The sequence below is a fragment of the Nicotiana sylvestris genome, chromosome 10 (genome assembly GCF_000393655.2).
Source record: "Nicotiana sylvestris chromosome 10, ASM39365v2, whole genome shotgun sequence".
NCBI lineage: Eukaryota > Viridiplantae > Streptophyta > Magnoliopsida > Solanales > Solanaceae > Nicotiana > Nicotiana sylvestris.
In genome coordinates, this window is record NC_091066.1 from 66,019,928 (window position 1) to 66,032,362 (window position 12,435).

Genomic DNA, 12,435 nt, shown 5'->3' on the forward strand with positions numbered 1-12,435 from the left:
GGATATACTTATATATGCATATATATGTTATTTTGAAGCTATTTTCCATATTAAAATATATAGGAAAAAATTAGGTATCAACAAATATGTAGTTGCAGCATCCTGCTGTGCTCAGCTTCTATGGATCAAGCAGCTGTCGCGCCCCGGTTTTTCCTCTTCGCATCGGAAGATCGGGTTTATGACATTATGGATATAAGACAACTCATTCCTTTTGGGAACTGTGTTTTGCATTTGAAGAGTCGCCACCTAATGATTTAAGGTGCATTAGGACACCTATAAGGTTCACTTCTAAGTTTGTTTGATAACAAGAGATAGGGTAAGGGCTTGAAATTATCCCAAGGGGAAGGTGTTAGGCGACCCTCGTGATCCACTATTGTGGTTCCCAGCTAGACAGGTTTTTGTGATTTTGTGCAATTTAGCACATAGGAGTTTAAAAAGAAAAAGCAATTATTAAAAGGCGGATTTTGAAAAAGAAGTTACAATTCTACAAATACTTGAGAATATAAAAGGAGGGTGGTCCTAGGTTTATTTATAATATGGATACCCGGTATGACACTCCTCAGAAGAGGGGATACACGTGGTATTAGCGCACCGGTCATCATATCCATATCTACCCTTCACACCCCATCGAGGTATTAAAGCGCGGATTGATCTCGACTACTATTGCATGCTATTACCCGTCCCACTCCTATTAATCCCGGAGCAACTTAGGACTACTATTCCTAAAGAGGAGGGATATTAGGATGACTTTTAGGTTTCAAAAGGTGAAAAATCTAAGGCGACATACAAAAAAAACACATAGGACTGCATATTAGGAGAAACATGTAAACAACTAAAAGTCTCATGTATACCTCCTCAAACAAAGCACATAAATAGCATGACTTAAACGCGATTAGGGTCTGAATTTATAGTGCTAAGGCAAGGAGAATTTTAATTGTTGAGGCAGACTAGTTTATTACATAACTCAGATAAGAAGTCCGAATTAGGCCTACCTACTGGTTGTAGTAGTTACTGATTAACAAAGGCGGATTCAGTTTTTATTGTCGTTATCACCTAAGGCTCGCCTAAGTGTTTGGGTGAGATCCTATAAACATGATATCTATTGCTGATTCGGAATGTAGTAAAGCAGTAACAGTTCTACAACAAACGATTTGAGATCCTATAGACATGCTTTCTAAACCGCGCTGAACAAAGGAGTAAGGATGTTTAAAACTAATTCAGAACAATACGAGTTAGGCTGATTTTAAAATAGACTGGTTTTAGATTTTATAAATGTTGATATCTATTATTTCTAATTTTAATTCCTATAGACATGATATCTAGTCGAATGTGAAATGAAGCAGGCAGTAATTACTTGAATCTTATAGGCATGATTTCTATAGAGGTACTGATTTTAATGATGTCAGATTATAACCACTTAGATCCTCAGAGCATGGTGTCTAAGTGTGGTAATAAACATGCAGAATTGAAGACAAACCCTATAGGCATATTATCTAAATGTAGAGTTCGACATGTAGAATTTTAAAGAAAATAGATCTTATAGGCATGATATCTAAATGCGGAGTTAAACGTGCAGAACAACAGATCTTATAGGCTTGATATCTAAATGTAGAGTTAAACATGCAGAATTTGAAACAATAGATATTATAGGCATGATATCTACCTTTAAGCATGCACAATTACCCAGCCCTTTTCACTAGCCAACCCCAATGTTTATTACAAATTATTACAAACTGAATAATGAATTGCATCAGAAAAGTGTAAAAGAAGAAGTTATAACCAGAGGAAGCCTGATTCTTGACTTCCTCTATGAGTTATGGAATAAACCACCTCAAATGCCATTTGTTCTAAAGCCTTTCTCAGACTTGAGTGTGCCAAAGTTCCCTAAGGATCTCAAGGGACACCTGGAAGTGTTTCCACCCAAGTTTGCATAACTAGATAGAGATGAGTGCAGTGTGGAAGGGTCAGCCCTTATGTGTGTATTAGTAAAAATTAGACTCGTCATGTGTGTCTATTAAATGACGACACGTGTCAGCAAAGTTTGCAGAAAAGTGAAGAATGACATATAAAGACGATATGTGAACCACCCCCGGGACCGAACATACTCGTTCCATGCCTGCTAACCTCGAAACTGATCATCATGAAATAGCCCGGATCATGTGCGGGAGAATATCTCATAATTACAAATGAGAAAGGAATTAATTAATCTCGGATTATATGGGATTTATCATCATTACACCATCAGTTACAAATCAATTATTAATAAATGCAATAAATGATTGTAACAGTAAGAACAAGGCAATCAATTAGAAGATTGACTCAACAGGTACAAGATTGACTCAACAGGCATGAGATTGACTCATCAGTTATGGAATTAACTCATCAGTTACGGAATTCCAGCATTTACACAGCTGTTACAAATCTTCCAAAAGTAATGGATGGATTGAGTAAATGCTCATAATGGACCCATAATTCAAGGAGACTAGTTACTTAGATTTAGCCCTATAAATAAACGTACTTTTACCACCATCAGGGGAATCTTATTTTCTTATCTACAATTCTATACATTGTAATTCATAGCATCTTGCTCCCAAGTTAGCCATAGTTCGGCCCTTCAAGCTCAGTTAGGCTCATTATCCTATCAAGGATCATTCAATAAGAATTCTTTCTTCTCTTCTTTATTTTTATTATATTATTTTTCATTGAATTTCTTTCCCACTTCTTTATCACGTTGTATTAACAAAATTTTATATCTTTCGGATTGAATCGGTTGCTTGTAGCCCGTCATATAAAATTATTGCTTTGACCTTGAAAACTATTTTGTGGGTTAAACAGTTTGGTTCCATTACCGGGAACTCAAGAAAATTTGTTATTCATCCAAAGATAGTAATAATTTTTGTTAATATTCGCTTGTTTTCAGTTTAAACCTTTATCATGGCCAAAATTTACCAATCGACACAGTTGAGGACAACCAAGTTGGAGATGGATTTACCATGCAAAATAAAAAGGGAAGAATAGCCATGATAATGATATGTAAGCAACAAGCAGAGAAAAATGGAGAATGTACATCGATATATTGGCACCGCAACTATCAATACCAGAACTGATCATAACGGATTTGTACGAAACAGTTCTGGAACAGGAGGTTCAGATAAACCAAGTAATTTTAATTTGCAAAATTTAGTTCTAACCTTACAGAAACAGATCAAGGAACAGAACGAGCAGATAGAACATCTCCGAGAATTCCTATCTATCTTGCGAGAATGATATGGATAACCATTACAGCATCAGAATTTAAATAGAAGAAGACACGGTAAGTCGAATCGAACCTAATAATATGTCAAAAAACATGTTCGAAAACCAAACCGAAGTGATTCCGGATCCGATTGAAGGAGTCATAAGAATAACGTCGGACCCTCCCAGAACTGAGGAGTATACTTTACATTGATATAGTACAAAGCTCCGAACTGAGGACTTTCATTCAATTGAAAGTCAAAAATAGGTCCAGAGATCAAGCGGATGTGATTCTTGGGTAATCCGAATCTAAATGCAAAAATCTAAAAAAATAGGTCCGAGCAAAGAGATACGAGATTTTCTTCACAGGCTGGAAAAGATCCGGATCTACCCGAACAGGTAAGGAATTACCTTGCTAAATTGTAAAATTTCACAGGAGAAGAATGAAGATTAGGAGCAACATGGATAAAACAGCCACGATATTGCTTACAAAGATACCACACCTAACAACTGAAAAAGAAGAGATAGTTGCGGGATGGAATAGACCACGAGGAAGGAAGGTACATTAATAACCTTGGACAATTATACAAATATTTTCGGAAGCAATCATTGAACTGAAGGCATCAGAAGCCACGAGGTCAAATGCTGAAGAACTAGAAATCATCATTGACTTCCCAAATAGGAAGGTTTACGTTGGTCGAGACTCGACACCGAATTTAAAGGTAAGTTGATTAAACTTTTACATGCTAATAAAAATTGCTTTGCTTGCCTCCATGCTAACATAGCAAGTTTGCCACTAGAGGTCAAGGTTTATATGCTCAATATTGACCCGCGGTATAATCCGGTCAAGCAAAAGAAGAAACTAGAGTCAAACAATAAAAGATAAAGTTTTAGAACATCGAAAGATCGGTTTAGTCCGAAAAGTCGAATCATTCGAACTTGCTAGCTAACAACAACGCATCATTACTTTCAAAATTTCAAGGAGAAAGATGATTGTCGATACACCAAATTATCTCGGATATCTCGGTAAATACAATATTAATTCAAGAAGATAAAGGTACACATTCTCCTATCTATATTTTCATTATGCAATATTTTGCATAAACATGAACTGTCAGGAAGGCTAGCTAAATGAGTAGTCGAACTAAGTGAATATGATATTATTTATCATCCACATACGACTATAAAATCATTAATTTAGCAAATTTCATGATTAATCTTAGCTCGAACATATTACCCGAACATGTTATTTCTGGGATAATTCTTTCGATCTGGACCTTCTACACAATTAGGTCCACAAGTACTAAACATCCCAAGTTAGGGACAATGCTTAATGCCTATCAGGGAAAGTAGTTAGATAATTCATAAAAGTTATTTTATTACTAACAACAAAGTCGAGTATGAAGCATATGCTACAGGGCTTGAATTAGCTGGGGACTCAGAGCAAAAATATTGATTTAACGATTGATCAAATCCAAGAAAACAATGCAGCCCAAGAAAATCGAGTCGTATTTGCTAGTCTCGGATCTACTGTTTATATCACTGACTCAGAAAGCAACTTCGGGCACTTATTGAGAAATATCATTTCCGGATCAAACAGTCTCGGGATCGAGCCATCTCTTATTTAGGCGATCCTTGATCTATCATCAATTAGAATGAAAATGAGGTAAGCCTGACTAATTTAATTTGGAATTCGCATAATAAATTCATTTATTACTTGTAGAATGGGACTTTACCCAAAGACAAGCATGCTCTCGATAACTCTGAGTGTGTCTCATCTCGTACTGCCTGCCTTGATGAAGGAGAATTATATTTGAGAATATTCAAGGCTCCCAAAAGTTAAAATGCCACATGGACCAAAAAACCAAAATATATGATGCGAGAAATTTATAAAGAAAGCAGTGAAAACTATTCCGGTAATAAGGCTTTAAATCAAAAACGCATCAAAGTCGGTATGAATAGCTCAAATCAAGATATGGCATGATCCTCGACAACATTTTGGAACCTCCGTAGTTCCCGACCAGAGTACAAAATATTTGATAAAAAGAGCTTCAGTACCGTCCCTATGTTGGAACTAGACCATTTGTAAGCATCAATATCGAAACTAACTATCCTACTGGGGACTATTAGACTGCGGATTGTAAAATTATGATTCCAGTGTTTGAGTTCTCATACCTCAAAACTCAAACACTAGGGAGATTACTTGAAGATTAGTCAATTTGACCTGACATTATAAGAAGTGATACAAACAATTGATTGCCTTGGGAGATAGAATTCCTAAGAGTATACCGACATTATTTACCATCTCAACTCAGTTAATTGTATTATTCATATCAAGAATAAACACTTCAAACAGTGTCGAATGAGTTCTTCAAAATACATATACTACACGTACACAAAAAGGATCGAGAACTCCATGTCAGAGTCTAGAATCCCACGATAAAAAAATGAAAGTTTTACATCTAAGTCAAGATAAATGTATACAAATAAGCCACCAGAATAAAGTTTAATTTGAAAAAACACGTGACTTATATTCGGTCCAACAACGACCATTCAAGTTAAATATATAAGCCTTTCTTAATGGCTAATTGTATTATTACTCGGATTGATTATCCCATAAATATAAATAAAAATATCAAATATTATTTCGGACATGTGTCCCTCTCTACTTGGAAGTATGTTCATATACTCCAATTTGGATTCAAAATCCAACCAGATTAAATGTCACTTTAGGACAAATCTACTAAGATATATATTTATTTGGGATCAATATTCCCTCAAACTCAATGTCTTACCGGGATCAATACTCCCATAAATTTTAATGGGATCAATACTCTTGTAAATCCTACCGGGATTAATACTCCCTCAGACTAAAAGTCTACTTGGATCAATCTATCCTATTTTATGCCTGAATGAAAAGGACACGTCCTATTCATAGCGTTTAAAGTATATAAAAGGGCCCTCTTTTATTTAAATGTTAGACACCCAAAGGTGCAACTTTAGACATCGCACAAGTAACGATGCATCCAAATATATATATTTTAAGTCTAAAAGACTAAGTATGAATACTCAAATAATTTTCTAAAGTGCCAAGAAAAAATAGTACTCGGATAAATTCTTTAAAATGCTAAATGATTATATTAGACCCGAAAGACACGAGGAACACTGTATTATTCCCGGTCTAGCTTACAACCCTTCTGATGAAATAAAAGGGTTAAGCAGTCATCATCTAAAAAATATACCTCCGAGTCATGTATGTTTTTCCTTTTCAGGAAATGGACCACATGGAAGGAATAATCAAATTCTCGAGATTTCATACTTCAAAGCTCTAACACTCGGGGGACCATATATATGGAAGGCAAAGAATACAAGAAAAATCAGAACTGAAGTCAAGCCTATGGTCTACCCAACAAATCAAAAGTTAAGAGCAAAATCTCGAGCCAAAAATGCAAGCCTGATTCAAAAACCTATGAAGAATACACTCGTAGATGTAAATTTCAAAATCTTATGAATGTTTAGGTTAAAGGCAATATTTAATCATGGGTTGCAAGATATACCCTTGATTGTTTACAAATTCGTTGTAAAGAAAGCAGTTACGAAAGAGTTATATATGGTACTTAAATATATGTAAACTATTATATAAGTCGAAAGATAAAATGATACAAAACTTTCCTCAAAGTTGTTCAAAGAAACATGTGTGTTCCTATTTCTTCTTTCGTATGTTTACATCATTATGAAGTTGAGATGTCTTCTTCATTAAGTGCCATTCATAAAAGGGCCCTCTTTTATAATTCATGCTTATTCAAAAAAGTCACGGAGCATTGAAGCATTTTTAATGCAAAGTTAAATAACGAAGGGTGAAATAAAAACCCAAACATTAAAATAGGCAGAAAATAAAGCCGAAATTTATATATCAAAATTTGCAAACATAAGGCAAAGATTTGCCTTCAAACCCCGAAACAAGACAGGGGTAAACGAACCGATTATTGACGAAAGGAACATAAGCGGTGGAGTTTTCATCTGAATCTCTAAGTTCTGCACTCTTATTTCCTTCATCCTATTTTTGTTCTTATTGGGTTTTTCTGGCAAGGTTTTTAATGAGGCTGAGGTAAGGATGAAAAGGATAAAATCTTCCACTTTCCGGTCACATCATAGCGAGTAATTGGAAAGTGGGGGGACTATCTATATTAGTAAAAATTAGACTCGCCATGTGGGTCTATTAAATGGCGACACGTGTCAGCAAAATTTGAAGAAAAGTGAAGAATGACATGTAAAGATGAAATATGAAACACCCCCGGGACCGAACATACTCGTACCATGCCTATTAGCCTTGGAACTGATCATCATGAAATAGCCGAATCATGTCCGGGATAATATCTCGTAATTACAAGTGAGGAAGGAATTAATTAATCCCGGATTATATGGTATTTACCATCATTACACCATCAGTTACAAATCAATTCTTAATAAATGCAATAAATGATTGTAACGGTAAGAATAAGGCAATAAATTAAAAGATTGACACAACAAGCACGAGATTGACTCAATAGGCACGGTATTGACTCATCAGTTACAGAATTAACTCATCAGTTATGGAATTAACTCATCAATTACGGAATTAACTCATCAGTTACGGAATTCTAGCATTTACACAGTTGTTACAAATCTTCCAAAAGCAAATGGATGGATTGAGTAAATGACCATAATGGACTCATAATTCAAGGAGACTATTTACTTAGATTTAGCCCTATAAATAGACGTACTTTTACCACCATCAGGGGAATCTAATTTTCTTCTCTACAATTCCATACATTGTAATTCATAGCATCTTGCTCCCAAGTTAGCCATAGTTCGGCCCTTCAAACTCTATTCGGCTCATTATCATATCAAGGATCATTCAATAAGAATTCTTTCTTCTCTGCTTTATTTTTATTATAGTATCTGTCATTGAATTTATTTCTCACTTCTCTATCACGTTGTATTAACGAAATTTTATATCTTTCGAATTGAATCGGTTGCTTGTAGCCCGTCATATAAAATTATTTCTTTGACCTTGAAAACTATTTTTTGGGTTAAACAATGTGTCCAAGTTCAGAGGGAGCTCATGGGTCCCAAAGCAAGGCTCACACAAGAGGGGCAGAACCTAAGTCTAAGAGTATAGTGGAAGTGGAGGAGCATAGATTTTGTTTGAAAACTGGGTTGATAATAGGAAGGTAAAGGGTAATTTGAAAATGATAATAGTAAAGTTAACACTACACAGAATCAGCATTTTTTTATACAAAGGGATCAGGGATTTGTGAATACATTGTAGGGAGCATATGACCCTAAGAGGGGGTCAGGACCCTAACCCCGAACTCGGTCGTAATGGCGCCTCTCGTGAAGACAAGGCCAGCTAGACCAATACAGTACACTTTTTCAAGCAGTTAATTACCATAAAATAGTTTAAAGCATGATTTAATAGCAATAACTCGCGGAAATATAGGTTACAATAGAAGAACCATCCCGACACAGCCCCAACCGGGGTGGCACAAGTCATGACCATCTACCAAGGTATAAATACAACAAAACAGTCAAGTGTAGTAAGTACAGAAATGGAATTGAGATGAAGAAACAGTGTTGCAAACGTCGTGCAGCCACCTTGCTAACTCTGATGACTCCGCGTCTGAGCAATCAATACCCGCTACCGGGTTCTGAAATACCTGAATTTGCATACGAGGTACAAGGAGTAATGTGAGTACTCCAACCCAGTAAGTAATAAGAGTAAATAAAGACTGAGAAGTAGGAAATGATGAATCCACATTCATGATAACTCAATAAGCACACAAGCTGCTAATTCAGAATAAGAGTCGATCGTCTTATTAAAATTCAGCCTTTTGGTAAAATCTTTTGAAAATGCTTTCCGACAGTTTCAGTAGGGGTTCAATACCATATAATAAAAGAGATGAAAAACCATAATCGGCCCCTCGGGCAAAACATAGTTCGTAAATAGCCCCCCGGGCAAAACAGGAATCATAAACACCTCATAACATGAAAATCTCAGTGGAAATAACAAAGCCAAATCAGTGATTAAATTCTGAATCTCATAAACCCCAGCTTAAATGAAAGTTGTTTTAAAACATTTGTTCAACACTTTCGATAGAGGCTCAATATAAAGATGAGTGAAAACAGTTAATAAATCAACATATTTGATAGAAACTCATTTTAAAGAGGAGTGAAAATCAATAAGTTCATAAACAGGCCCTTCAGGCAAAGCATCACTCATGTGCATGTATATGTCTATCGCCATTAGGGCAAGCCTCTCAGTCACTCATGACTCAACTCTTACCAATCAACGCTGACACTAAGCACTCAAACTCAATAGGTACCATATAGTAACCGCTACAGTGCGTAGCCTGATCCATATATCACTGCGGCGTGCAGCCCGATCCATATATCTCGTCGACGGCGCTCACTGGGGGTGTGCAGACTTCGGAGGGGCTCCTAGAGCCCAAGCGCTATATCTCTGTGGCATGCAGCCCGATCCAACATATCGCTGCGGCGTGTATCCTGATCCAGATAAGTATTGCTACGGCGTGTAGCCCAATCCAGAACTATATAATCCTCACAACCAGGATCTCGGCCTCTCTCAGTCATTAACCTCACAATCAGACTCTCGGTCTATCTCAGTCATCAACCTCACGATCACTCGGACCATCAGTAAAACAGGGAACTCAGCCCAAATAGTTTTCATATTTTTAAGAAATAAAGTGATCAACTAGATTTAAACAATAAACAGGTAAAACACGACTGAGGATATGCTTTAAGAACAAATAGAGTGATGAGAAATAGTGGAAGTGCCCCTAAGGGTCTTAGCAGGTCGGTACAAGGCCCCAAGCATGGCATACAGCCCAAAAATATAATATCAATCTCTAGAACATGGAACATCATAAGAGTTCAAATCAAATACGCGATTTAACAGTCGTACGGGACGGATCAAGTCACAATCCCCAACGGTGCACAACTCCACACTCGTCATCTAGCGTGTGCGTCACCTCAAAGTAACAAAACGATGTGTAATCCGGGGTTTTAAACCCTCAGAACAGCATTTACAATCATTACTTACCTTGAACCGGTTAAATCTCTAGCTCGCGACGCCCTTGCCCCTCAAATCGGCCTCCACACACGTCACATCTATCCAAAATCAGAACGAATACGTACAATATGCCAAGGGAACAAAGCACAAGCGAAAACAAACGAAAAATACAAAAAATCCTGAAATTAGCAAAACCCCAGCCGTGGCCCACTTCTCGAAACTCAGAAATTTTCACATCAATAGATTCCTTATCTCCCCACGAGTTCATACATAGCAAAAGTTCTTGTATCTGAACCCAAATAGTCGTCCAATCCCCAATTAAAATTCTCAAAATTTCAAACCTTAGTTCTTCCATTTTTAGCTTAAGTTCCATGAATTTCTAGGTTGATTTCACAATAGAATCAAGTTTTAGGTTCAAAAGATCTTGCCTCCAATCGGTTCTCCTTGAATCCCTCTTTAATTTCTTTCAAAAAGCTCTCAAATTATCAACAATGGGGGAAATGAGCCCCAAATTCGCGGATGAAATGACTTAAAACATTCTGCCCAGCTCGGCCAGTTCCTTCATCGCGATCGTGGCCCAAGCCTCGTGATCGCGAAGAGCAAAATTCCAAGACATCAAAAACACTCTATGCGAACGCGACCCTCACACTGCGAACGTGATGCTTCCCTTTTCAAAACTATGCGAACGTGAGACCTCAGCTGCGAATGCGAAGAGCAATGACCCCTGAACCACAAATCCTTATACGCGAACGCGGGAAGCTTCATGTGAACGCGAAGAACCATCTTACAGCCTTACGCGAACGCGATGCTTCAAATGCGAACGCGAAGGCTTAAATTCCTGCCTTCCAAATTCCTTCTACGAGATTGTGACACAACCTACGTGATCGCGAAGGCCAAAATCTCTGCAACACCCAAACATCAAATCTGCAACTTCTCAAAGCCAAAAATGGTCCGATTGACCATCCGAAACTCATCTGAGGCCTCCGGGACCTCAACCAAAAGCACCAACACATCCTAAAACCTCATTCAAACTTGCTCCAATCATCAAACCACCTCAAACAACACCAAATCCATCAATTCACATCGAATTTAAGCCTAAGTTTTCTAAAAACTTCCGAAATATGCTTTCGATCGAAATCCCAACCAAACCACGCACGAATGACCTGAAATTTTTCGAACACATCACAAATGACATAACGAAGCTACAACAACTCTCGGAATTCCATTCAGACCCTCGGATCAAAATCTCACATATCAACCGGAAATCGCCAAAATACTAACTTCGCCAATTCAAGCCTAATTCTACACTGGACCTTCAAAACCAATACCGATCACACTCCTAAATCATAAATCACCCAACGGAGCTAACCAAACCATAAAAATTCCAATCCAAGATCATATACAAGCAAGTCATATATTGGTCAAACCTTTCGAATTTCAAGCTTCAAACTAGGAACTAATTTTCCAAATTCATTCCAATTACCCTGAAAACCAAAACCAACGATTAATATAAGTCATAATACATCACACGGGGCAAGTCATGCCTAAGAACTGGCGAGCAAAGTGCAAAAGCTCAAAACGACCGGTCGGGTCATTACATCTTCCCCAACTTAAACATACGTTCGTCCTCGAACGTGCCCAGAGTTGTTCTAAAAGCCAACCAATCACTGAATAACCTCACCATGCATATATCCGGGGGTGATCCTACACCACCCTGTCACATATAGGTCTGATAACACAATGCAACTAAAATTGCACAATCCGACCTAGCCCATAAACCTTAGAACCACATTTCCACTCCTGAAACCATCCACAAGATAAAAATCTCACATCTATACTCTGAATAAGCCCGAACTGGATGTAATAACCCATACTTGCAACCTCAGGTGCAATTACATGGTATACCACATACCTCAACCACTTGTAGCGATAACTTCTAATCACAACAGCTGCACACAACAACCGAATATCGGTAGAAAACCTTTTATCAACCAAAGTCTCATTCCCAACATTTTCATATACTGCCAATGATAAATAAACCACATAGTAAGCCATAACCATTCCTCAGATCACCCATTCATGAAGCCACTTCTCCTTTGGCAAAAACCATAGCAATTTCTAAGCCGAAT

At 37.3% G+C, this 12,435-nt stretch overlaps 1 long non-coding RNA gene across 1 annotated transcript in view; it reads right to left on the reverse strand.

Moving 5' to 3' along the window:
• LOC138880421 (uncharacterized) overlaps positions 1-4,499 on the reverse strand; it is a 103,592-nt gene extending 99,093 nt beyond the window's left edge. The window contains exon 1 of the long non-coding RNA XR_011403060.1: positions 4,472-4,499. This is a non-coding gene — a long non-coding RNA (uncharacterized lncRNA). The remainder of the gene's footprint in view (positions 1-4,471) is intronic.
• Between the last annotated feature and the right edge of the window lie 7,936 nt (positions 4,500-12,435).